Below are 27037 nucleotides of genomic sequence, written 5' to 3'. Positions count from 1 at the left end.
CATATCACAGCAGCAAGAAGAAAAGCCCACTGGCTCTCTGTCTGCGAGCAGATGCTCTTTAAAACACTCTCCATCACTCACAGATGCTTTTCCAACGATGCCCCACCCTACCTTGCACAGAAATTTGCAAAGGCGGTCTCCTCTAGACCGACGAGAGCTGCCTACGCTCATCGTCACATCCAACCCAATATCAAACGAGCCAAAGTGGGAGGCTCCAGCTTCCCCGCCATTGCAGCCAAACATTGGAACCTTCGCCCTCCTTCCATAAGAGCTGAGCATTCCTACTGGACCTTTCACAAATTTCTAAAGACACTTGTGTTCATCTAACTCGCCGCCGTCTAATGCTTGCCTCAACACATGGACAATGGTCTGCCTTGCAAAAGAGACTGGCAGTCTCTTTACTTCGAATGTACAACTATGATATCTTATGTTTTATGCAGTATGTCTGACATGTAACTTGTCTTTTAACAGCACCTTAATGCCTCTGAGCTTAGCGCGCTTTTATAAATGTAAACATAAATACCTAAATAAATAGTATTACTATCATTGTTTTTATTGTTAAATGTTAAATGTTAAATGTTAAAGGTATTTGTACCGCGCACCGTCACCAACGGAATTGGTCCCCAGGCGCTCTGGCAGATCTGTAAATGATAAGGTGGGGTGGGGTGCGTTAGTAGGTGAAGAGGGAGTAGGATAGTGAGAGGAGTGGTGTTCTGTTGGCAGCTTCAACTCAGTATACACCAGATGCTGAGCTTTGGTGCGGGTATTGGATCTGTGACAGGTCGCGTGTGCTGTTGGTCCGGTTTATGTGTTGTTGCAGTGTTGTGAAGTGCCTGCGGCTTGTTGTGCGAGAGATGGTTGTGTGAGTTTTTTGAGTGAGATAAGTATGCAGAGTTTGAGCTTATATTGGTTAGTGGGTTACCTGACCTTTGACATGCTAGCATTTGCAGTTCTGTCCCAGTGTGGTGCAAGTTGACCCCCACAACTCTATCTGGATGCGGCGCGGGCCAATGTTCAGAACTCTATCCGGGTGTGGGCAAGCCAACATTCACAGTCCCATCCCAATGCGGCGCAAGCTAGCGTCTAGAGATCGGTCCAGGTGTGGGCATGCTATCATTCGCAACCCTATCTGGATGCTACGCAGGCTGGTGTTCACAATTCCAAGTGTGGCACACGCCAACATTCGAGTTTCATCTAGGCGCGGGATTGTTATCCTTCAATCAATCCCATCTAGACGCGACGCAGGCCAATGTCTACAATTCTATGTGTGGCCTGTGCTAGTCTTCAGGTTTCGCATAGGTGCGGGCATGCTAACGTTCGAAGTCCTATCTAGATGCAACGCTGGCTAATATTTCACAAACCTATCTAGGTGTGGGTATGTTGGCATTAAGCTTTCACCTAGGTGCGGGCATGCCAACATTCATGGTCCTATCTAGATGCGATGCAGGCTGATATTCTCAATTCTTATTGAGTGTGGACCTAACTTTGAGAAGAAACGGAGTGCTTTACAGAGGTGTACAAAAATACAGATACACAACGGAGCGCTTTACCGCGATATACAACAGTACAGATGCATAATGAAGCACTATTCAGAGGTACAACAGAACAGATATACAGCAGTGGTGGGATACAGAGGAGCACAGAGGTGGGGTACAGCTGTACATGTACAACAGAACAGATATACAGCAGTGGTGGGATACAGAGGAGCACAGAGGTGGGGTACAGCTGTACATGGGTGGCGGGGAGGAGAGGGACAGGCGGCGTCTAGCGAGTCAGGTGTTGCGACAGGCATAATGATGACTTAGGTGATGAGGTAGAGAGACTTGAAGAGGTGGGTCTTGAGCTCTATTCTGAATTGTAGGAGAGTAAGGACTAGTCTTGTGTTGACAGGGTGGAGGTTGCATAGTCTTGGTGAATAGGCAGAGAAGGCTTGTTTTCTGGCCTTTCCTCTCTGGGATGCAGTATGTTTTGCTCTGTTTCCTTGCCTTTGACAAGTTGTTTGGGTAACGGTGACACACACCCCACTTAGCAATCTAACCTTTCTACACAACAAACTGAAACATGAACTAAATCCCCTTCATTTTAAACTGCTTAGCTTTTTTCTGTAATCTTTGCTTATCAGATACACACATGGTTTGCGGTTTTGTTGCACAACAAGCTGCTTTACCTTGTCAAACAATGAGAACTAGCAGATGTGCTTATTGCACAGATTATTTTATTGTGTACCTTGAAAGTACAGCAGTAAAATCTAGACACATCTCATCCGTTTAGGTTCTGACACAATGAAATTGGTCATTTTGATGAAGTGTGCCTTTTAATTATTTAAAAGTATAAAATAGCCTGGGATAGGGGAACATGCAGCCTTCTCCTTTAGAGCCTGCAACTGGAAACATCCTGATAGGATCAGTATATCAGCTTTAGATGCGGGGGGCCTGCCTTGGGACCACATGCATATTGTGCAGGACAACCTGCCAAGAAATCCTGGCTACACTAATGAGACCAGATGGACATAATGTACCCTTAAAAAATGTTTAGATATGAAGAAATTGCAGTCAACGGGGAAACCAGTTAGTGACTCCAGGTAAAATAGGCAACTTCATGACACCTTGCTTTCAGGTAGGGTGCAGATGTTAGAAATTAGCACTTTATGGTATATATGCACATGGAAGATTACTGTTCAATGAATGCTACCAAATAAATGAACCTTTTAAAATTGGCTAATTGTGCTGGCATCTACACTGTGTCTTTAGTCTAGAGACACACTGGGGAAGGAGCTGATAAGCAGTTGGGTATGTCCTTTTTCTTTTGACACAGTGTGTTTTTTATACAACCCAAAGAGTGTATCTACAGTCACTGTAGTGTGCTGCAAGTATTGCTGTCTACAATGCAAATCTATGGAATGTTGGTTGTAGTGGAACCCTGTGTTCCCTATGTGTTCCAGGGATGTCAGTTGGGAGATTCAGGATGAGGGTCATAGCTTGGAGGATGTATCTACCTGACCTAAATAAAGCTTCATCTATTTTCTTACCTGACAGCTCCTGCATGCTTCCTGCATCTTACCTGCTATTTCTGAAAGCCAGACATTACGGTGGTATTCTATAAAGGCAGAAACCTTGAATGAGGTAAGTTCTACAGGTTTATTCCATGATAAGACCCATCCGTGTCCGTGTCCGGTCACCAAGAAAGCTGGGTGGATAATGCTGTTTGCACTAACTGTCAACTGGCACCATTAGTTGCCCACACAATAATATTCCAAAAAAGAACAGTGGGATGCCATTGCATGTGTGGCAGATACTACATATGTTTGCACTTACACATAACAGACATGGAACTGAATGCGAAAACATGGTGTTATAAATTAGGATGGTGAAGATATAAGTGGAAAGCAATAATTTAAATAGAAAATGGTGATGAGGTCACTGAGAACATAATTAACAACATATATATTGAGAAATGAGTCTCCATTGTAATTATACAAATGCAGGTGGAAAAAAACAAGCATGAATTAAAAGGCAAGGGAAAGCTACGTTACATAATCCTCTAATCTTGCCGGTCTCCTTCTCAACCAACCAGAAATTCTCATATCAGGTTTACCTTTGTCATGATATTCCAAGACCTCTTCCTGTCCCCCTTGTGCCCCTTCCAGTGAACCATTCCAAAGCCCTTCAAAATCATTGACATTTGATGCCGAAGGCACTTTCACACATGACACCATGTGGTTGCTCCTATCATTGTCTCCCATGTACCACTCATCTCCCATTCCCCTAACTTCATCACTATCTCTTTCTACAGATAATTTCTCCTTTGCATGAGCATGATGCACAATGGCAACAGAGTATTTGCTCCCCCTTCTTCCATCATTGGTCACAACATGTCTTTTCCCCACTCTCTCCACCTCAAAATGATAAAAAAAATGGGAACACCCTTTTAACATCTGAAAAGGTTTCTTTATCCGCACTACATCGCCCATGCACACCCTGTTCCCATTCACATACATATGTTCATTAACACACTGTTTATCCTTAACCAGCCAATGAGGGAATATCTCTGAGCGCATTTTCCTTCCACTCATCTTATCAAATGCTGTTACACCCGTTAACACGTGTAGCGTGTCTCTAAACACCCTCATCATTTCTTGTATGCTTCTTTTCCAATCTAGACTATTGGTGAATGCCAATTGAATGCCAATTGAATAGTTTCCTTAATGATACCATTAGTGCATTAAACTAGCCTATTGGCCTTGGGATTATATACAGCAATACAGTGACAATTGCCGGAAATCACCACCTTGGGGTATCTTTCAGAAACATTGGTCTCCAGCAATACACTCTGCTTTGATACAGCCACAAGAGCCCCACTGCTCGTGGTCTGCCCGCCTCCCGAGCCCCTGTCCTGGCTCTGACAAGGGAGACCCATACCTGCGAAGGCACAAGACTCACTGCCAAAGCCTTGACCGGACTGGAGATGAAGCACGAGGGTGCCCGCTGTTACCCCTGTCCTCTGTCAGGCCCACTGCACCCAACCTCGCCATGATGAACAAGAGGCTCATTAGGGGCCCACAGATCACACAACTCGGTCGGCAGAGGAGCTAGCCCAGACCAAGGCTCCGGTTCCACACCATTTCTGGTTGCCCAATCAGCATAGGAAACCTCACTCTGGCTGCCAACACAGCAACCTGGTCACACCACCACAGCTAACAAGGGCACTGGCACAGCCCAGTCAGGGCCGGCCCATTCAAACACTGTTGCCTATGAGGGTGCACCGCAGTCGCCGTCAACAGGATGCCAAGATGGGGTCTTCCTTCACCAGGCATCCTCATCTCCACTAAGTTATGTTGTATGATATAAAGGCAGAAAGCGTGTATGGGGTAAGTTACATGTGTTTATTTCAAAATAAGACCCCCTTCCGGATCCAGTCACCAAGAAAGCTGGGTGGATAATGCCATTAGCAGTGTCAACTGTCTCCATCAGGGGGGCATGCAATGGCATTCCAAAAAAGAACGTTGGGATGCCATTGCGTTTGTGGCCGATACTACAAGTACACTAACTTATTCATAAAGTCTTTTGTTATAAATGACCATTAGGATGAGAATTAATTGATGGTATCAGTCCAAGAAATGTCTCCACGATTTCATTCACGAACATACAGTGAAAAGCATCCACATACTTGCCAACATTCTGTGACAAAAAAGATATAAGATTTTTCAAGTTTCAATAATAATACTTCGGATAACAATGACGTGAAAGGAAAATATAAAAAATACATTGTTGGCACTACTGGAGCATTCTAAAATACACAACCAATGAAAGATCACAACATGGAAAGATGTTCACATTTTTAAAATGTATAATTCTGAATGGTAAGTTAACACAAAATTCAATTACCTAACTTCACAGAGGGTAATCACACAGAGCTGCTAGGCAACGTTTGCCACTGGTCTGTAGCAGCAGCCTGGGCACTACATATTTATTCTTTGAGTGGAAGATGAATAACAGAACAACATGAAGACTGATACGCTCCTCAGTCTGATAGGTAGATGGTGCGTTGGTGGAACGCTCTGCCACTTGCCTTCACTGGTGATTCACCTAAGGCTTGTCCCGGCAAGAGTGCATGGTAGAGTCACGTAGCTGTCAGGTCACTGGATTGGTCTGAATCCATCACTCAAAGTAATTAATCAACCCTTCAACCCACAGACAGGCCCTCATTCCGAGTTTGGAGGTAAATTCCGTCTATTACCGGCATGGCACAAATAGCGTGTCCGAGCTGGCAATAGACCACTAAAAGCGCACCATTACGAGTTCGCGGGCACGAGCTTTGCGCCATGCCGGTAATGAACGTTGCAGCATGCCGCAAAAGGTCCCGAAAAACCCCCTACCAGCATGAACCGCACCGTAGCGAACACTACCGCCATAGAGCAACACGGCATTAGCAGTGACCGTAAATAGTGGTCACCGTTATTTACGGTCAGCGGTAAATTGCGGAACCGGAAATAGCATCATCGCACAGGAACGGGAAGGAGCAGGTCGGCCATCTTGAAAAACACAATCCATTGTCATCCTCACCAGGCAGGACTCCAGGCACACTGTTGACCTACCGGAAAGTAAATACCACTACCGAGGAATGCCCAAAGCGCCAAGGAAGGGAGCTTCCCGCCTCCGAAAGGAGCGGTTCAGCCCAGATGAGCTGCAAATGCTTGTGGATACCCTCCACGAGCATGCTGGGACTATTTTCAGCAGCAACATGCGGAAGGAGGCGGTGGTGAAGAAAAAAGAAATATGGGCACTAGTGGCCCAGAAGGTGAGCGCAGTGGGCAACACCCCCCGAACCACAAAGGATTGCCGCAAAAGGTGGGACGACCTGCGGCTGAGGGTGCGGTGCATCCTCTCTGTGAATAGAAACCAGGCCTTGGAGACTGGAGGAGGCCCAAGTTCGCCTATGAAACTCATGGCGTGGGAGGAGACATGTGCGACCATGATAGGCTCCGAATCCATTGAAGGGGTCCGGGAAATGGAGTGTGCTGCAACGTCATCCGCTGATGGAGGTGAGTGTCCAAAGTCAATACTGCCAACGCCAATGTTATGAAAGTCACTGCCAAGGTCTGGCCAAGGAGTCACGGCATGGTCGGCCACACCCCCCCCACTGTAAATCATGCCGAAGCAAGAGAGACCCAAGCTAGTGCCAGGTGTAAGGCCATAACATATATGACACATACCACACAAAGTGGCCCATTCCATGAGGCACACAGGGTAGTTGATGTAAACAGTGTGTATGTTAGACAGCACAGTACCTGGCCAACATGGGTGACACCGACATATGCATGCATTTACCACCCAAGTATTGAATGATGTGCCGTTCCCTACCCAAATGCCGATAACCCACAAATATATAAATATGCTATTGTAGCCATGTATAAATGCTGGCTCTCAAATCATCGCTAATGCCGTCCCTCTCTTCCATCCCCACAGGCAGTGAGCATGACAGTGAGGAGCAGGAGAACAACCGTCCCAGCACTTCCAGTGGCCAAATCATGGGCCGCCGTCTCCTAGCGAGGAAGACAACACCTGGACGTACACCACCAGCTCCAGCAAGGCCCGTGGAGGGTGCACCACCCCCACCCCCACCTCTCCCTGCACTGGCTGCAGACACATGCCCAACACCACGGTCTGAGGAGTCGAGTGTGGCTGGGGAGGTGGCAGCCACGGCCCCCCTCAAAGTTGCGGACAGCTCCAGTTCCATGTGGGCTACGTGGACCCTATGGGACTAGTGTTGGGGAGTTGTAGGGGGAGGCGGAGGGGGGTGAGGGTGTGTGGGGGAGTTGGGGGTGAGGGGCAGGGGGGTGAGGGTGTGTGGGGGAGTTGGGGGGAGTGGGAGGGTGTGTGTGGGAGTTGGGGGTGTGTGGGGGAGTTGGGGGGAGTCGGAGGGGGGAGGGTGTGTGGGGGAGTTGGGGGGAGGGCGAGGGGGGTGAGGGTGTGTGGGGGAGTTCGGGGGGAGACAGAGGGGGGTGAAGATGGTGGAGGGTTTGTTTTTCACTTAGACATTTTCCCTTTTAATACACCGGTTGTGTTGCAAAGAAAAACCAGAGTGGACATTCATCATTGCGCATGTGTCATTTAATATATAACAGTGCATAGTGTACATGTATCCCAACACCCAGTGCCCTATGTCCTCAAATTATGACACCCTCTGCTGACTTGTGTGTCAGAAATATTGTCCAATCAATGACTGGCGTACTGCACGTCCCTCCTGTGCATCGGCACCCTGATGATGTCCTGCCACATCTTCCTCCTCCCCTTCATCATCATCTGGTGGTAGCAGTTCCATGTCAGGGGGCAGGGGCACGTTCTGACGGATGCACATATTGTGCAGCATTACACATGCTATGGTGATCTTGGACACCTTCTCATGGCTGTAGAGGAGCGCCCCACCCGACCGGCTGAGGCAGCGAAATCGTGTATTCAAAAGGCCAAAGATCTGCTCAATCACCACACGTGTACGGGTATGGGAACGATTGCAGTCCTCCTCCTGCCTGTTCTGCAGGGTTCGGACAGGGGTCATGAGCCACGGCTTCAAGGGATAGCCACCATCACCTGAATGAGACGGGAATGAAGGTAAGTGTTCATACATTCATGGTGGACAACTGTACTATTCTCACATGGCAGCAGGTAATTTCTGTCCACACGCACATGTTCCTGGATGCATTTACCCCATTTCTGGCCACGCTACGTGTCCTGTGCAATGGACTGATGGAGTGGGTTGCATCTTCGAGATGGGTCATGGTGTGCACTGACATCTTGTTGCATGCGCATCGTATATACATGCAGCAGTGTTGGAGTAAAATCATTCATGTGTTATGTCCTGTGAGATTTTGTTTTAGGGAGTGTTGGCTGTAGTCAGTACCATATTCGTCATTCTGCACTGATCAGTTCCATGGTGACTTGCAGCGCTCCTATGGGTGTGCGGAACCAGGGACACACTGTGGTATCACTGGTTGGCTCAATTCAATGCACTCCCAGGGATGACTGTCCTGTGTGGTGATATGCTGGATACAGCAACATAGTGCATATGCAGTGCATGGTGCAGGATGGCCTTACAGTGTGTGAGGGCCGCCGATGAGTGGTGCATGTGTTGTGGGATGTGGGCTGGTTAACTATTAGTAATGTAGTGATAGGTGTTGGACTTACTTCATCACTATGGAATTTGGTTGTCATGTGCCGTTTCAGTTGCTTTGGGGCACAGTGTTTGGTGATGTGCACATCGTGCACTGATGTCAACATTACCACCCACGTGGAGTATGCATCCCCCCCTACCCACCCAGGTGGAGTATGCACCCCCCTTCCCACCCAGGTGGAGTATGCACCCCCCTTCCCACCCAGGTGGAGTATGCATCCCCCCCTTCCCACCCAGGTGGAGTATGCATCCCCCCCTTCCCACCCAGGTGGAGTATGCAGCCACCTGCCTCACAACCCCGATGCACTGCCATGGGCCAGTCAGGCAACTCACCAAGCAGCCAGCGTGGAGTTCCCCAGGACCAATGAGTCAAGAGTTGATCCTGGGTATCGGGCACAGCAATGTGTGATGATTTTGCTGGTGTTGCATACCATCTGCACATTGATGGAGTGGTATTGCTTGCGGTTGCGATACACCACCTCCATGGCATGCGGGGCTACCAACTTGGCATGCCTGCCAGTGCATGGAAGGCAAATTTTGTATCGAATATCTCCTGGGGAGTCCGTGGTAGGGATATGTAGTCCCTTGTGTGCTTGAGGAGGGCATCCAGCACTTGGTTCAGTATCTGGGAAAATAAGGGTTGTGATATGCCATGCATTTGCCCCACTGTGTGCTGGTAGGTGCCTGTGGCAAGGAAGTGAAGCACAGACATTACCTTCAGTAGAGGGGGGCTGGCGGTGCGTATTTCTATGAGGCTCACTATGTCGTTGTGTATCAGGTCCACTACGGTGGTGATGGTGTCACGGTCAATCCGGTACAGGGTGTAGATCTGCTCAGGTGTTAGGTTGAAGGGGGTGGCTCTGATGCGAGGGATTGGGGGCTGCCGGCGTGGTAACGTTGGCTGCACTGGTGGGGCATGCTGGGCCTGTCTCACCCTCCTTCTCCTCCTGTGTCTCCTCTGTGGTGGGGGCTGTTGTTGTTGTTGTTGAGGCCTTGCAAGCAGGGCTTCCAGCTCCAGTAATGCTACTACTATTGGTATCATCTTGGTGTGGGAGGGGGTGTGGTGTGTGGGTGTGCTCCTTTTGTACTGGCCCTCACTCGATTGCCTCCACCTGTGTTGATTGTGTGCACCTGTGGCACTTCTTAACACTGCTCAGTGTTCTTTACACCTTCTCAGAGATGCCGGTATTTACACCATGCCGGTAAGCTCTTGTTCGACCTTCAGGAGGCCGTTATTTGCATGACGCATTACTTGGGATCAGCTCCGGTTTATGATGGCATGCCTCTAATGCCGCCATGGTGTGTCGCGCGTGCGCGCATAGACCGCTATTTACGGCATCGTAAAGTACGATGCTGTAAATAGCGGTTTGGTTGGTCAGAATAGCCCGTAGCGGTAAGCGATGCTGGTAATCCTTTACCGGCATCGATTTTCCCTTACCTCGGAATGACCACCACAGACTAATGTGTTGCAAGCTTTGTCCTGCAGCCTTACTTGTAGTCACATAATGCACCTGCCCCTGTAAAAAGCAGTAGGATCTGTCACCCAAATCTGTAGGCGGTAGTACTGCTTAAAAAGCTGTAGCCTACCACCTAAATCAGTACAGTTGGCAAGTATGCATTCACCAAATGATCAGCAGTATTACAGCATCAAGCGTTAACACTATCATATAGACATACTGAACAAGAAAACCTTAATTGCATTTTAACATACTGACTGGACTGTTATAAAACCCAACGAATTATCAAAACACAGTGGGCATTGTTCGAAACGGGTGAAGCGTGCACGTCAATTTTGAAGTCATCTGAGGTTCGCGGAGAAAAGGCAGCAAAATCTAACTGATTTAACAAAGCTGGCAAACATATTCACATTTTAAGGCAGCCACCGCCATCTAGCGCCGATAGAGAAAAAAAAATAGCTTTTCACGGACACTGTTCAGTAACATTATCAACATCAATTCGCATACTACGATTCAATTAAAACATACTGCTACAGATCCCTCGTAGTCAGTCACTTATCTTCTTATTGAAATGTGAGTATGGAAAATTATTTCGGAACCATATAAAAAAGAGCAAAAGTGGCAATACTTTAAGAAATCGAAATTCAATAGCTACACATTTCTTGGAAGAGAATCACGGAGTTGCATAACAAATAATATCTGAAGTTTGTGGACACATTGTTTCAAATTATATTTCGGGCGGGGCATTCGCGAGAGAACACATTGGTATGAATAATTATGAAGATTTATTTGTGAAACCGCTAAAATTATATTGATATTTGAGGAGGATTTTTTAGTATGTTTAGTAGACAGGTATGGGCTATCAGATATGAAAGCAGTATTTTTTCTATGTTTGCCGGTTCCTGGAGAGAAAGGGGCGGGATTAAATGCCATCAGTAGTGACCGTGTTGTTTCCTGCCGGCAGCAGCATGCAATGCCTTGGGAAAAACGTGCAATGCTGCCTGTTATGGGGGCCCGTCCAGATCACTGGGCGGGCCCCTGTGAGAGCCGGGAGCACCCGACACTGATCCAATGTGCTGCGGTCATGCAGCAGACCACGGAGCACCGGAGCAAACCACGTGGCTGTTACATGTCTCCCCTGTTGGGAGGCATGGTGTCGCCCAAGTGTGCTGCAGTGGTCACGTGGGGAACCACGTGACCAAGATAATAAAGTAAACAAGCCGCTTCCGGCTCGTCAGTCGAGACCCAACTCCAGGACGGTGCCGGGCAATGCCGTCCAGACGGTGCCCCTGCCGGGCAACGCCGTCCCTGTGTGTCGCCATGGCCCTGTGAGTCGGGCCAGGATGGCGACCCCGGCCTGGGTGCCCCCAGAGCCGGGGCCACGGTAAACCGGTTGCCATCCGGCCCATGTGTGGGGCTCCGGTGTCCCCAGAGCCGGTGGGATGAACCCCCACCCTTTGTACCTGCAGTGTGAGCGCTGCCCATGTGTGCCTGGTCGGCTGCCACCCGACCATAACATGGGGCTGCCCGGTGGACCGGAGCAGCCCCAACAATGGCGACGAGGCGAGGGGCCCCGCGTGCCCCCAAGAAGTTTTGGTGCGGGCCCATCTCCAACGGGGCCCGCGCATGAGACATGGCGTGGCGGGCCCAACACCAGCTGGGCCCGCAAAAAAAGGAGGATGGCGTGCTGCCTGCCCGTCCCCTGAGGGTGTCGGGTGAAGCCCGCGGCATCAGCCGCGTGGAGGGAGCGGCTGCAGGGAGGAGGCGATCCCCCACCCCCTCTGTCCACGGAGGAGTGGCAGACATCGCCGGAGGAAACTGGTGGGGCGGGCCCATCTCCAACTGGGCCCGCTATGGAGGAAGGATGGCGAACTACCCGCCCGTCCCCTGCGAGAGACGGAACAAGTCAGCAGCTGCACCGCAAAAAGGGAAATGTGGCCCTGGGAGGAGGAGTGGCTGCCCCCCCCGTGCGAGGGAAGATCTGCGGCATCGACCACTGGGGCGGCTTCCGTCCCCCCCATCCGTCCGAGGAGGTGGAGGGACGCGTGAGCGGCCCCTGCTGCAGCAGGGAGAATGCGGGTGGTCACCTGCGAGGGTGAGGGGTGCGGCCCCCCAAGAAGAAATGGAGTGGCATCCGCCACAGTGGAGCGCGGAGCAGCCCCCCCTACCGGTCGGCTGCGGCGATGGGCGCCACATGAAGAGATATGAGGCGGGCCCAATACCAGCCAGGACATTGAGGAGCTCGCTCCAAGGAGCGGGCGGGAGAGATGTGGCGGCTGCAGCAGGAGTAAGGAGGTGAGCGGCCGCCCCCCAGGAAAGAGCAGCGAGGTTCGCTGCAAGGAAACAACGGAGGCCCGTGGCGGGTTTCACACTGCAGAGGAGGTGGGGCAGCGCCTGAACGACCCGGGCCCGCAGCGGTGAAAATGAAAAAAAAACATGGAAAATGCTCCGACCGGAGCCAAAAGAAAAAAAAAAGTAAAATGGGCCCATGGATTCCTGCGGAGGCCCTGTTCCAACAAAGAAAAGGGGCGGGGCCTATTATCACCGAGCCCATAATGGAAAAGGAGAATATGGGTGGCCCATTACCATCTGGGCCTGCAGCAGCTGGATAGAGCAACGGTCGGGAGGGCTGCTGTAGGGCTCGTAGCCAGAGGACGCTCCCACAACGCAAGGGGGGGGCACAATGTCGGATGAATACAGCCATGCGAGGAGCGCAAGGAGAAGGACAGTGGCCCCCTGAAAAGGAGGGCCCGATGGGAGGTCTGCGGGCTGCCGGCTACAACAGTAAAAACCTGCCCCAAGAGCGGAAGCATAAGGAGTCGCCTGCTGCCATGGTGCCATCACAGCAGCACCTCAGACTGTGGACTCGGCCGATGTGGCCCCTGGGCCTCCCCAGGTGCGGCTTTGCCGGCCCTTGAGTGGTGAACTGAACTGTTATGGGTGGCTGCCCACCTATGATGTCGGACTGGTCTCCTGCAGACCTTCAATTGCTTAATATGGACTCAGTAGCCATCTCCATGAAGACTGGGACCCTGCAGACCCTGGACTTGCTTAAAATGGCCCATTCAAGTGGCGATGTGAAGCTGTGATCCTGCATATTGTGGCCATGCTTTAAATGGTGCCAGGGGGGTCAACAAGGGTGGCATTGAGTAATAGTAAAACCACTCACCCAGGTTAATAAAGGGTGTATTAGTAGAGTGGTTGTAGTGGTAGTAGTGGTGGTTATGGTGGGGCGTTGGGTTTTTTTTTGTTTCATTGTTATGAAAAAGGAGGAGTGTTACATGTCTCCCCTGTTGGGAGGCATGGTGTCGCCCAAGTGTGCTGCAGTGGTCACGTGGCGAACCACGTGACCAAGATAATAAAGTAAACAAGCCGCTTCCGGCTCGTCAGTCGAGACCCAACTGACTCCACGTGTGTGTGCGTGTTTGGGAGGCACCATGCAGGTGCCCCACCACGTGTGCTGGGCCCAAGGATGGGGCCCAGCTCCAGGACAGTGCCCCTGCCGGGCAACGCCGTCCGGACGGTGCCCCTGCCGGGCCACGCCATCCCTGTGTGTCGCCCTGGCCCTGTGAATCGGGCCAGGATGGCGACCCCGGCCTGGGTGCCCCCAGAGCCGGGGCCGCGGTAAGCCGGTTGCCATCCGGCCCATGTGTGGGGCTCCAGTGTCCCCGGAGCCGGTGGGATAAACCGCCACCCTGTGTACCTGCAGCTTGAGCGCTGCCCATGTGTGCCTGGTCGGCTGCCACCCGACCATAACATGGGGCTGCCCGGTGGACCGGAGCAGCCCCCAACAGTGGCTTGGGTCACCCAGCACACGGCAGGCCCGGCTCTGGGGGTACCCAGGCCCGGGGGTTGCAGTCTTCGGCCATGATCACATGGCTAGGCGGCAGAGAGGGCGGCCTTGCCCAGCAGGGGTGCCGACCTTTTGGAGGGCCCCATCCCTGGGCCTACTTCACGCGGTGTTGCACTAGCCTGGTGCACACAAAGGAACGTCACCGGAGTCAGTTTCTCATCGCAGGAAGCGGCTCGTTCTTTTTATTAACTTGGTCACATGGTTCCGCATGTGATCAAGACAAACAACACTGGGAGCTACCATGTCTCCCCACAGGGTGACATGCAACACTGCCCCTGGACGCCTGGTGAGAATTCTGCTCATTTTCAGAGGGTTTGTCTGAAATATGAAGTCACACACAAACAATCCCATTTGGGTGACCCTTGTAACATGAAGGTATGTGTGTTGGTTTCTTGATAAAGCGGCTAACCCCCAACACACGTTATGCATATTGAACCCAAGTTAAAATCGAAAACTTCTTTTGGAAATTAAGCAAAGGAAATAAAAATACCAATTCATTGTGAGGAATAGACTGTTGTATTGCTCCATGATGTCGGTGCATGCACAGTTTTAAGAAATATTGTCATCCTCTCGCTTTAAACAGTGTGTACTACAATGGTGCATTGTATGCCGGTACCTCCACATGCAAGATTCGTGAGCTGAAGGTGACACTTGACGGGAGGGGCCAAATATTCTTGTAAACAATCTGTTCTGATAAAGAGTAGGGATTTAAAGAGATGTTATCCAAGTAGCACAGATGGTATATTGATAGGTATACTTCCACTTGGTGACCTGACAGGCAGTAGAGGAAAGTAGTCTAGTTCATTGTTGGTAAGAGAAGCCATGCATGTATGTATACTTCCCCTCCCAGAAATGCCAGACTTACAAGAGTGGAAAGCTTACAATTGTTTGTATATGAATATAAATCTGTAGTTCATACCTAGTATGGGCAGGTATTCGTAAAGTGTTAACAAAACTGTGTTCTGTTGGTGCGCATCATGTGTAATTAATATGCAGAGAGTTTAGCCCTGTTGTACATATGGGACTGTTGGGTGTCAGAATTAATAGGTGTGGAACAACAAGGCTGAATAGCTGCCATTAGCTGGGAGCCAGCTGGTTGTTATGTAACCCTTTAAGATGCAGTTTAGTGTATGGCCCAAAGATGGCTATAGTGTTCAAATCTCCTGAGCTGGGGCAGCATAGTCTAGAACGTGCTAAACTGGGGAAGATGATTGACCTTTGGTAAAAGATCAAGTGATTGTTCAGTGCGGCAGAATATAGTCAAATAATGTATGTGGTGAGATGTGCATGTGCACTTCAATAAGGCTATTCTTGAGTAATTCTATCAGAATTCTAAGACATGGTACAGAGGTTCTTATTCTGCACATCTCTTGATGTTTATTATGGATCATAGTAAAAACCTCGAAAATCAAAATGTCAAAAGTCAAAATATCGAAAATAAAAGGTTAAAAAAAAGTCTAATTTTTTTTAATAACTTTTTTTATTCGAAATGGGGGGATTCTCCCCTCCCTAACCCCCCTTTTTTTCCTTTTTTTTTACATACGAGAGCCAAAAAAAACTATAAATAAAAAAATTAATTATTAAACTTTTTTTTCGACTTTTTTTTCTCGACATTTTTGTCATTCGACATTTTTTTTTCGATATTTTCACTGCACACCGTTTATTATACAGCAGCAGGAACAACAATATGTTATAGACTACACTACTGCCCCCATCATCCCAAAATGCATGCTTCCTCTTTCCCTTCTGTCCCCCAATCTCTATCCAGTCTCCCTTACACAGACTTCCTGTAGCCTTCCTGTCTTCCCCTTTTCTTGCAGCTGCGCCAGAATCCAGATAAATATTTGCATACCTTCATTTTTTTGCATTAGTAAAGACATAGGTGTCTGAGACAGCTTTTAGTTGCTGTATCAGTGCGTACTTTGGGAAGAAACGTGTCACAGGGTTTGGACAGTGCAGTCTCCTGGGAGTCAATTTCGTGGTGTACTGTAACAAGCGTCTTCGTGATCTTGGTAACATAGGTTGCCCCCCACACACAGCCGGTAGAATCACCTGCCCAGTTTTAGAGTAAGGAGAGACCTGTTTCACTCCCTTCTTCCTCATCCGTGCCCCCGCCTCTTTGCGGTTGGAACCTCACTGCATCCGGGTAGAGTACATTTGTTGTGCGCACAGCATGTGGAAGGTCTCTCTGGGTGCTCAGGTCCCAGTTTGGAGTAAAGAGCCCTGCATTTTGGCTGTCCAAAAGTGTACATAAAAGAAGGATCTAGCATTTGTATTTCCCAGCTAGTTTTGGTTCACATTGACCGCACTTAGCTTGTATTGGTTGCAAGATGTCTGGAGGCAAGGAGAAGAAGGATACAACGCCCCCTTGACTACTGCTGTGGGCTCTGGAGGTTGGTGGGCCAATGTAACCACCTTTATACACAGCACATTGTCTCAGGCATGTCAAGACACTGTGAGGGCATATGTGGGTTGGTCCTTTAAATGATCTATGGCAGTCATGACAGTAAACTTTGTAGAATCTGTGGCCACCGCAATTTAACAAGGACCGGCAGAGAACCTAGAAGGGAATGGAGGATGGATGTGGCAATGTGAGGGTCCACAGTTCCATGTAAAGTGGCACAGACGATGCATCATGTGCAGATTAGTCAGGGGTATGACTTTTGGATTGTATTTTCAGTCGAGCATGATTGATATGATATGATATGCTTGCTTATTTATAACACACTTAATACCCAGAGGTTTCGAAGCGTGGACATAGGGATCAAACCTGTGTTGCTCCGTGTCGTCTTGCTTCCAAAGCAAGCATGTTGCCCCTGAGCTATCCTCCCAAGACAGGAATGTGATGTGTTTGAGAACGCCTTGGATAGGTGACTTTAGTACACAATCTGTGCCCCTGGCATTGCTGACGGATAATATCTCCAGAGGAGAGCTAAATGATCTCCTCTGCGCTCGTCGTCCAGTGTAAGCTGGTGGAAGCCTGTTGTGGATGGTGCAGATTCTCCACCCTTAGTGCACAGTACTGAGTCCCTAAGTCCCCAAGAGGGAACTGGATGGACCAGACAGAGGATGACCCTTTGACCTCAGGGGGGTAGATGCCATAGGGGGAACCCATGTTTAATCCCTTTGTGCTTACTCACCTGGACTCAAAAAAGTGGAACAAATGAAGGCTGATTGCCCCAGACACTCTATGTCCAGCAAACAACATGTAGTTGCTAATGTTGATTCAACGCTGGTTATATTTAGTTTCCAGTACTGGAAGGACATTTTGAAAGAAACAGCCAGGGCTTGGACTACTTGGAAAGATCACATCCTGAATTCAGTGTATCCTAGTCTACATTTTAGATCAAGTGGAGGAATGTAGACCAACAGGGAAACCATTGGAGCCAAAGATAATTCCTGCCTGGACTCAGAGGGCTCTGTACCCTGTGGGTGAGTGATGCCAATGCCTCTATGATTCAAGAGTGCAGGAAATTGATTCTGATGAAGACCAACCTGAATCTGGTGAGCTTGGCGCATGCTCATTCTTAGGGTGAGTTAGAAGATGTGGTGTCAGCTCTTGATTTATCTAGGCATTATTCTCATCATGCCCCATTCCCCGACTTTGATTCAGAATCATCTTCAGTTCACAGTACATGTATAGACTGTTCTCGGTTTTCTTGTCAACTGGGAGAAACCGGAAGTGCAGCCCTCCCAGTAACTCCAGTTATTCGGTTTTGTGATAGATGGCAATTGCCTCGACTCTTTGGCATTTCAGGGCAAAGGTTCACAACATAAAACAAAAGATTGTGCAGACAATGCAGGCCTGCCTTCCTTCAACCCACTGAAGAGGGAAGGCCAGAATACGCCTCACATCCCGGAGGGCCCCCAACCAGAAGAAGCACCACAAACAACATGGCCGCCGATCGTACCAGCTCACACGATTCCCACTGCACCCCCAATGGATAAGTACCAGGGGAAATACACTCTTACCAGACCCTACGCCCCAGGATCGGTGTGAGAGCATCCCAAAGTGGATGAAGATACACAAGATGAAGCTGGAGACAGCTACATGGACAGAGTCAACTAAAGAACCAAGAAGTCATGCCGCGCGTCTTTAGAGACATCACAACGACCTAGCTGCATCCGACATGAAGGACACGTGCCGCCCGCACACTAGGGACACTCACACACCCAACCACATGAAGAATATTTGCGTACAGTCCTATAGGTTAGACGACAGTGACATATACATACGATCTGCACGTTTATTATTTTTGACATTAGCTTGCTGCAGCAACGCAGAAACGCGAGAAGCAAGAGAGACACGTATAAATGCTGGCAAATGCTTATATGCAACTAACCCAATGGAATGACAGGATCACCCAGGGACCTGACAGCCATAAACACACTAACCTATGGATACTACAGAAGACACGTACAATGGAAATCAGACTATGGCTTAGGAAAATCCTAGTAGGTCATGATCATCTTAGAGAAACCTGAGGCAATGCAGGACGCCGTGTAAGCAGAATCACCACAGCAGGAACAAAGCCACTGCCAAGGTTGCAATGTTGCATGTGACATTCCTTGTAAAATACAGAATAATTCAGAGCTCCTGTGCTCACTTATTGCCCAAGTATGTTTCGGCCGAGCTGATGAGGTGCCAAGATCTGGTGGCTGGGAAGAGCTGACCATCTCACGGACCAGACATTGGTTGCAACAAAGTTGTTACAGTCAAAGCTCCATTCTGTGCTGGGAATGGAGCACGCTCACGGCAATACTGGTCCACACACAGCTATGACACCAACATATAGTAGCACCTCACGGATACATTATTGCACATGCAGGTATCTTGCGGGCTGGGAACAGAGTTTGTCCCAGGCTTGGAAGCCCGTGGCTCACCCAATCAGAATCCACAGCCCTAGGGTGAGATAGCTTGGACCACTGACCAATCACAGGGTCTGCACACTTTAACAATTCTAGAATGACAGTTTTTGTGGATGATCCAAGCCTGGAACCTGACGTGGCCTAGTCCAATAATTTAGCACCTACATGGGTTCCTATAGGGGAATTACCACTCAGGGGCCTATCCTGAGAAGAGTTAGGTTTTTGAAGAAGGGCCACGCATCACCAAAACTGGCCTGCGAGCCAGAGCTCGTCGAGAGAGGTGCCCGGAATTGGTGCTGTGAACGTGTTCCCTGTGGTTTGTTGTCTGTAATAAACCCCATTTATTCATTGCTACTTGTTTGGACCTTGCATTCTTTTGGGCTCTGAAGGAGTTAGGCCTTCCACGAGTTCCGCACCTGCGGGCTCCTAGCAGATGGCTCTGCCTGCTTGGGGGTCCACCCTAACACCGCCAAATGACCAGTGATATTGGTCTCCTGTCTGCATCAATCCAAGATAGGTCCAATGGGTTATGGATGTCGGTGCTTTGGGTCTTAAAAGTCGAGTATTCAGACGTACTGGGGTTTCCTTATACCTTTATTGTCATACCAAAACCACTTCTAAGGTCCATACATTTCCTAAGAACCTGCAGGTGCGTGTGGTCCAGTGTTTGCAGCACTATGAAAGTTCAATTGATGGCTTAAGCAAGATCCTCTGTGGGATTTGTTTCTGTCCTTTAGAAAGCTCTGTTGTTTTTTTGCTGCTGTATAACAAACAACAAATGAGAGAGAAGTGAATAATACTCACCTCCATGCCTTTTTTGGAATCATGACTTTATGTCATTTTCTCTAGAACTGATCATAATTCCATTTGCCTGGTCTCCTTCTGATACTTTTTCACTGGGCCCTATTCCATTTTAGAGCAAGGTGTCTTGCTAGGCCAATGAACGCTGCCATAAGAACCCAAACCCATTGCCTTGCTAAGATTGGGATGATAGACATCTTTATGTAACTGAAAATTGTAAAAGATGAAGTTCACATGATGACTGGGTCACCCTGGTTGACTAAGAGTGCTAGGTATGTTATGATGTATAAATGACACTTATATGGGTATTGTGTGCTATAACCTGCCCGCAAAAAGATCATGTGTAATCCAGATTGATATATGTTACTTACACGAATGATTGTTTAGTGTCTGGTGCCCAGACAGAACACTGTGGAACCCCAGCATAATGATACACGGTATCCCTTTCAGCTGCCTTTCCCATGACCATCAACTTTAGGTCCACCCCTTATTGCCCAAGTATGCAACCTAAGAGGCATTTCCATAATGATTTAACCTTGGAACCTCAAGCAAATGCTGGTGAGGAAAATAGAATTCATAATAACAGTATTTCACATTTACAAGGGAAAAATAAGGGACAACAGTCAAAAACCAAGACTAAGAAACATAAACATACACCCGGTGCAGCAAAAGTAAAGGTTCTGGTCAGAGCTGGTACATATTTAGAAGTGCTGCCTGGTGAGTCACAGGGAATAACAAGTTGTTTTTGGAAGCACACAAAGGGAAACAGAAAATCTCTGGAAATGTGGGTGCTCTCTGCAGAGGCTGGTCCAAGCGCAATGAAGGGCACTAGGGCAGGGTGAAGGGAAGTTCCATTTGCTTAACAAGATAATATTTTAGCGTTGCGTCTGACTGAAAAATGCTGTCCAAATTCTACCTTCTGCCCCCTGACATTGCAAAAAGGTGTGCACCCTTTACTAGAGACCTAATTGAAATACCCTGCTCCTTGTTTGCTCCTTGTAGTAGTTATGGCCAGGCTTAACTCCTGCAATGGAATATATACAGGACTATCATCCAAAACTTTACACATCCTCCAATTTTCAATTAGTCAAAAACTACAATGCTCAACTTTTTTGACAGGTGCAGATAATGTCCTATAACTGAAACCTTCAAGTTCTTGTACTGGTTAGACATCAAACAATGCAAAGCACTTCACTGCCTGCCCACAAATCTTTCATCATACCGGCCAACTGGATGGTAAAGTTCGGTTTAGCATAACCTGCTGACATTGTGGCAGGTAAAATACCTACGTTATGGAAGTTGGTTTGTCAAACGGTAATTATATAGTGCCTCCTTAGTATTTATATTGGCCTAAACTCAATTGCTTTACATGGAAAACCGTGTTGCAAAGGTACGATTTCTGGGTTAACGTCGCCGCCATTTTAAGATTCAGCCTCCATTTTGATTTCTACTCGTGTGTTCTTCATTCTAAAATGGTGGACCATGTTTTCAGCTTGCAACCAAGCCTCCTGACCTTTGAGTTCTGTTAATGTTAAGGCTGTCCAAGAGCTGACTGTTTAGACTGGGTAAAGAGACCTTGCGCTCCATATGTACTGTCATCAGCAAACCTTGAGCGTGAACACAGGCCGAATGCAATTGTGAGGAGACAACAAACAGTGCTTGCTGCAGGATTTGAGAACATACATCGTCATTGTGTCTTCATGGAAATGCAAACCTATGTAATCCTTTGCATATTATTGTATAAGCTGTATGTGAACTAGGTACAAACTCTAGAGCATGAATTATTAACATGTAGAGAGGCTGGACAATATTACTCAGAATTGTATCAAAGCACGAATGTTTCTAATGTCCAGCACTCTCTCTCCTCTCATTGACAGACTGGTACTCATTGCAGGGTGTTGAGAGCCAGATAGCTATCTGTGTTTCTTTGTAACTGTACAGAATAAAGATCTGTGAATCTTTTTAGCCCGTGATTGGTGAATTTCCTTTTTGTGGTACTCAGCCTCGATATTTCCTTGTTTTTACAGGTTGTTCTATCATCAGAGCACTTCTCTCTGGAACTCACTCCTGATAAATCTGTCCTTGGAACAAGACCCATTGTAGTTCAGATGAGCACTGAAGCCACACTTTTTCATCATCGCTTGTAGCTCCTAAAGCAATGTCATGGTCTCAAGTATTTCCCTTCTCATTGATTTTTAGCTGCCTTTCCCCGAAGCACTTGGAAGCATCCAATTGGTGGCATTTAGATGTATACAGATTAATATAATAAAGTAATAATGTCATGAACTAAGCATCCATCCAGGACCATGATCTCTCATTATAAATGAAGTCTTTTGCGAAGTGATTTTATTCTGAGCGCAGGTCTGAAGCCCTTGGAAGAAATGCATAGTAATGGAATGACATCTTTAGAATAATTCGTTTTTTTGCTATATCTGGACTGCATATCTTGGTTTACGGAATATAAAATCTACATATAGTGAACCTTATAACCAAAATGTCCACCAGCCTGGTTAGGATAATGCTTTACTGTCTTGTAATCTATTATTTTTCAACAAGTTAATAATGTTGGATTATGGACCCCTCAACTAATACTTAAGTGCACGTGTACCAGATGTTTGAATTTGGATTTGTATAAGTTACCCCGCTGAAGGGTATGGAGGAAGAAGACTGGAAAGGTGGGATCAAGTTAATGCTTTTTTATAAAAATATGTTTTTACTGCATTTTTTAGTTCTACGTGTTCTTCCTCTGAGGTGCTGAAAGTTTCTGGTCCTTTGGGGGATGTTCTGGTTCTCCTTCTCCGCTCTTTTGCTTTCAAGGCATGCGTTTATACTCCCAATACAAAAATAATATAGACATGACACGGGTTGGGGGGGGCTGAAGCACCGGCACCTTTAACCATTAACAACGGTGCCGGTGCTTCAGTGCTTCCCATCCCATGGAGTCCTAGAGGACTCCATGGGAATGGGAACGGGAATGGGAACTTACTGTTCTGCCGCTGCCCATAATATCCCGGCAATACCGGGATATCAGGCGGTGGAAATGGTAAGCCGAGGTGGCCCGTAAGCTGCCACCAGTACTGCTTACTGGCAACCTCGTAATTCTGGCCATAGTCCACTTCCTGTAAAAACTATTTGCCTCCATTTAAAGTTTTGATCCTGTCACCAGTTTGGTTCTGGGCAAATACTGTGTTCAGACTAGGACCTGCAGCGGAATGGTGTCATTTGGGATTGTCTTCATAATTTTATGCACTCATCCAAGGATCCTCATCGCCACATGCTCGATCGCACACATTTTGTTCTTTTCACAGCGACGGGATGGGGCTCTTCTTGAAGGTTCGGGATAACACCTTTCAGGGGAGTCATTCTTGTCTACTCAGGCAAACAGCAAATGAATGAGAGGGCCTTGATTAATGTAAAAATGAACACCAAGCGGCAGGGGTTTAGCAAGACTGTGGTCATAATGGTTGCATTTAGGGGGATTTTGCAGCTCCCCAGATAATTAATGGAAGGTTTGACCTCATGACTCCCAACCCATTGGTAGACTTTTGCAAGAGTAACATAACAGTACAACATGGGACTAGAACTGGGCGAGCCCGGCAGGGATCGGGCAAGCCCAAGCCCCACCTGGGACTATGGCTTGACCCCCCTCTCGGGCCAGTGCATGCTAAAAGCAGGGCCGGCCACATGCACCACTGGTTGCTCGCACACTGCTTCCAAAAAAAAAAGACGCACTCTCATTGGTTGTTTTCCGGTCTGACTGCCAGCATATAAAGCAGAGCAGCGACCGCTACCCGCGGCCCATCACTGCGAAGACCCTGTGAAACCAGCCCTACTGTGACAAGACCACACAGACCAAGAAGAATACATACCCACGACTACATACTCAACCCGAGAAGATGGAGTAATGAGGCTCAAGCCTCGGTATCCAAAAATCACAGCTGATGGATGAAAATCTATCAGCAAGAAGAAGAACAAGCGCTCAGGGGGTGCGGCCGCACAAGGAGCCCAAAGATCAAGTTTACATGTCGCTGAGCTGGAGGCAAGGACTGGCCCAGCACCTTCTGCAGAATCACGCCAGACTTTAAACTATGTTTAAGCACGGCGCCTGGCGTGATTCTTTAAAAGGCGCTGGGGCCGGACCACGCAATGCTAAAACACAGTTTAAAGAACAGCAGGAGGCTCACTTCTGTTGTTTGGTTGATACGTATCAGCCGCACAACAGAAGTGAGCCCCCGGCTGTTCTACATCTCGTGCTGGCACACCTGCCCCTCCCCAAGGGGGTGTCGCTTCAGCTTCTCGGTAGCAACCAGGGTGATCAAGGTACCCATAAAAAACGAAATGAATGTCGCACAACATCAATCAAATGCGGTTATTTCCACATGTACAGATCCTTTTTTCCTTTTTTGGGGGGGGGGGGGCAGGGATTTTATGGGCTCGGCACGTGGTGCACACCTAGAGCGAGGCCTGACTCCCACGCTCGGCCCTGGCTCGACCCTACCCATGGCATCTCTTGCTCCCCCAGCTCTACGTGGGCAGGGCCAGTGGTACAGCGTTCTGGTTCTACCGAGGCCTATGCAGTGAAGGCATCACCATCTGTTTTGGTATATGCCAAAGGCATGCTTAGCCACTGGCTGGGTCTTTGCATAGGTCCATTAGAAGGCTGCTGGGCCCCAGTTTGGGGATCACATACTGGGTCCGCAACCAAGGTTTTTCTGGGTGCACACCATCATTTGCGGTAGTGGAAAGAAGAACACATGTGGCAGGAATTCATGATGTGTGATCTAAACATAGTCACCCATCTGGGCTGGTGGAACCGTTACCTAGCAGCCACGTCTGCCTGTTGGATCTTGCAGCACATCCAATGCTGTAGACGGCTGTGCTCCTTAAAAACATGCAGGAGTGCAGCATTGGCAGGGACATAATTACATCACGCGCAAGGCCAGCGCAAGCTTCTCTTACAAACACGTGCATGTGCCGCATCGTCTGGCCATTGCACGGAAGCCTAAAGTGTGCAAAAAAACTGGGCCACCCCTATCAGGAAAGTCTGACCTGTTCACCCATAGTGTCAGAATCACAGAACAGTGCCATGTTCTCCTCATTCACAGAGCTGCACTGGAGGGTACACCCGTTCCTACTGTGAAGGGCAATGTGTCTATGGGAGTTAACACAATATTTATATATTTAAGGTTGAGTCCATAATGCTGCTAAGGTGCAGCCCATCCTTTGTTTCGCTTTGAAAGCAGACAGCCTTGGCTCCATTGTAGTAAAAAAGGGCAATTCTAGCACCAATTTCGATTGGGTAATAATAGTAAGGTATGTAAATATGCACTATCTAAAGCGCTTTAGATTAAAGCGCTATATTAAAAACCACATTATTATTAGATGGTTCGTAAGGGTAAAATCGAAGCATGAACTGGTAGAATGGGGAGCCATTTTAATTCATATACAATCATTTCTTCGACGAATCCTTTCTGCAAATGGATGTCTTTGAGAGCATTTTATTAACAATAACTATTGCTGAGAGTCTCTACTCGGCTGCTTTTCTGCTTCAGTTCTTGCACAAGAAAAGGAATACTAAACTGGAATGCACGACAGCATGACTTTCCTTATAAGTGCACCCATTAAAGCACCCATGGAAAGAAACCATGGAACGTTCTGGAACACTGGGCCCTCTGAATGCATACCACAATCACCAACTAAACATATGCACATTTCCACTGTCCATTGTTGAGACGAGCCCTTTCTACAAAACAGGACTAGTACCTAAGCACACTTTGCTAAATATATATATATATATATATATATATATATATATATATATATATATATATATATATATATATACTAGCACTCCTCCCAGCCTCCCGTCTCCCCCTGCCGAACCCAGCCACCACTCGTTGCAACTTAAAATAAAGAACAGACTCCAGTCCTGGTGCCGCCGTCTTAACCTAACACAGCACCATTCATTCACCTTTCAAACCCCGCATCAATTGCTCAGGATAGATCAGCTTCGACTGCTCTACCAAAAAGCCCTTTAAAGATATGACACGTCAAAAAACAGTCCATTAAATGGCCTTACGCGGAAAACGTCCTGGAAGAAATAAGTGCCATACGGGCCCGCTGCCTGCAATTTCTTCGTGCTGTTTCACTTGAGTGGTGTCTCAGGGCACTGGTTTGGTGCCTGCAGAGGCTGCTGAGGGAGGGGGTCGGGAAGGAAAGCCTGTAATCTGGAAATGGTATTGGACCTTTCTTGAAGTCCAGCTATAGATAGATACATGTTACTTATAAATACCAATTCGCTGACGCATTGTATGACAATTTAAAAGGATGTATCTGTTATCGAGTAAAAGAACAGCAGTGACGTGCTTCTCAAATACGGATTTATCACTCTGCATTTTTTTACTGCACCACCTTTCTCCACTTTTGTTTTTTGCATTGATTAATAATTTCCAAACATTATATCTTTGTTATTATTTGAAAAAACACACAAAATATGCAGGTTCACAGAAAGGACAGTTATTAATTCCAAATATTTTCCTCTATTGCCATCTTGTGGTCTAATAAGAAAATACAGTTTCAATTATCTGTACGAGATATTTCTAACACGAAACTTCTAGGCAACTATCAATCCAACGGCAAGGGTCCATCGGTCGAGTAAAAGCCACGTTAGTGCACAACTCACGTGGGATTTGGGGACTTTTTTAAAAGGGAATCAATCCTGTGTTATATCGTGTTTAGCACAACAACCCAGTGAGAAAATACCATTGGAAACAAACACCTTTTGGACTGTCATACGAATGCAGCATTTATAAATGAAAGTATACAACCTCAATCGCGCATTGTGGAGCATTGTGGAGGAAAAAATGGCCAATAGACAGATTTACTGTACACATATGAAAATTAAAAAATCCTTTGTTTTTTTCTCAGAACATTGCCTTTTTGCATGAGGTCCCATTCAGAGTGTGGAATGCCGCTAGACATAAGCAACTGCTGTCCACCGCCCCCGAATGCCAGAAAGTCGACGCATGCACCACATGTACGCTGCCATTCCTCCCTCCACCGGCAGAAATGACATCATATCTCTATACCACTTCTGGCATCCGAGTGAAAGCCGGCAGGAATAACCTCCCCCTCACCCTATCATGAGACATCCAGTGAGGTTAAGTGTTGGCATGAAGAATGCACCCACCATGCGCTAGAGCTCATACCATGTCCCGGTGCACCATACTTCATGGCCTTTAAAATCGGGGTGCTGGTGAACAAGCTGATAGATTTGGAGGCATGGCCCCTATGATCCGAGACACAGGGCCTCATTACACGGTAGGCGGTGGACCACCAAGGTTGGCGGGGCGGTAATTCCCCCTTCCCCCATTGCCCTTCCCCATTCCCA

Source organism: Ambystoma mexicanum, chromosome 2p (genome assembly GCF_040938575.1).
Source record: "Ambystoma mexicanum isolate Mex_15411 chromosome 2p, UKY_AmexF1_1, whole genome shotgun sequence".
NCBI classification, from domain to species: domain Eukaryota; kingdom Metazoa; phylum Chordata; class Amphibia; order Caudata; family Ambystomatidae; genus Ambystoma; species Ambystoma mexicanum.
The sequence above is the reverse complement of the archived record's forward strand: the minus strand, read 5'-3'. Positions refer to the sequence as shown.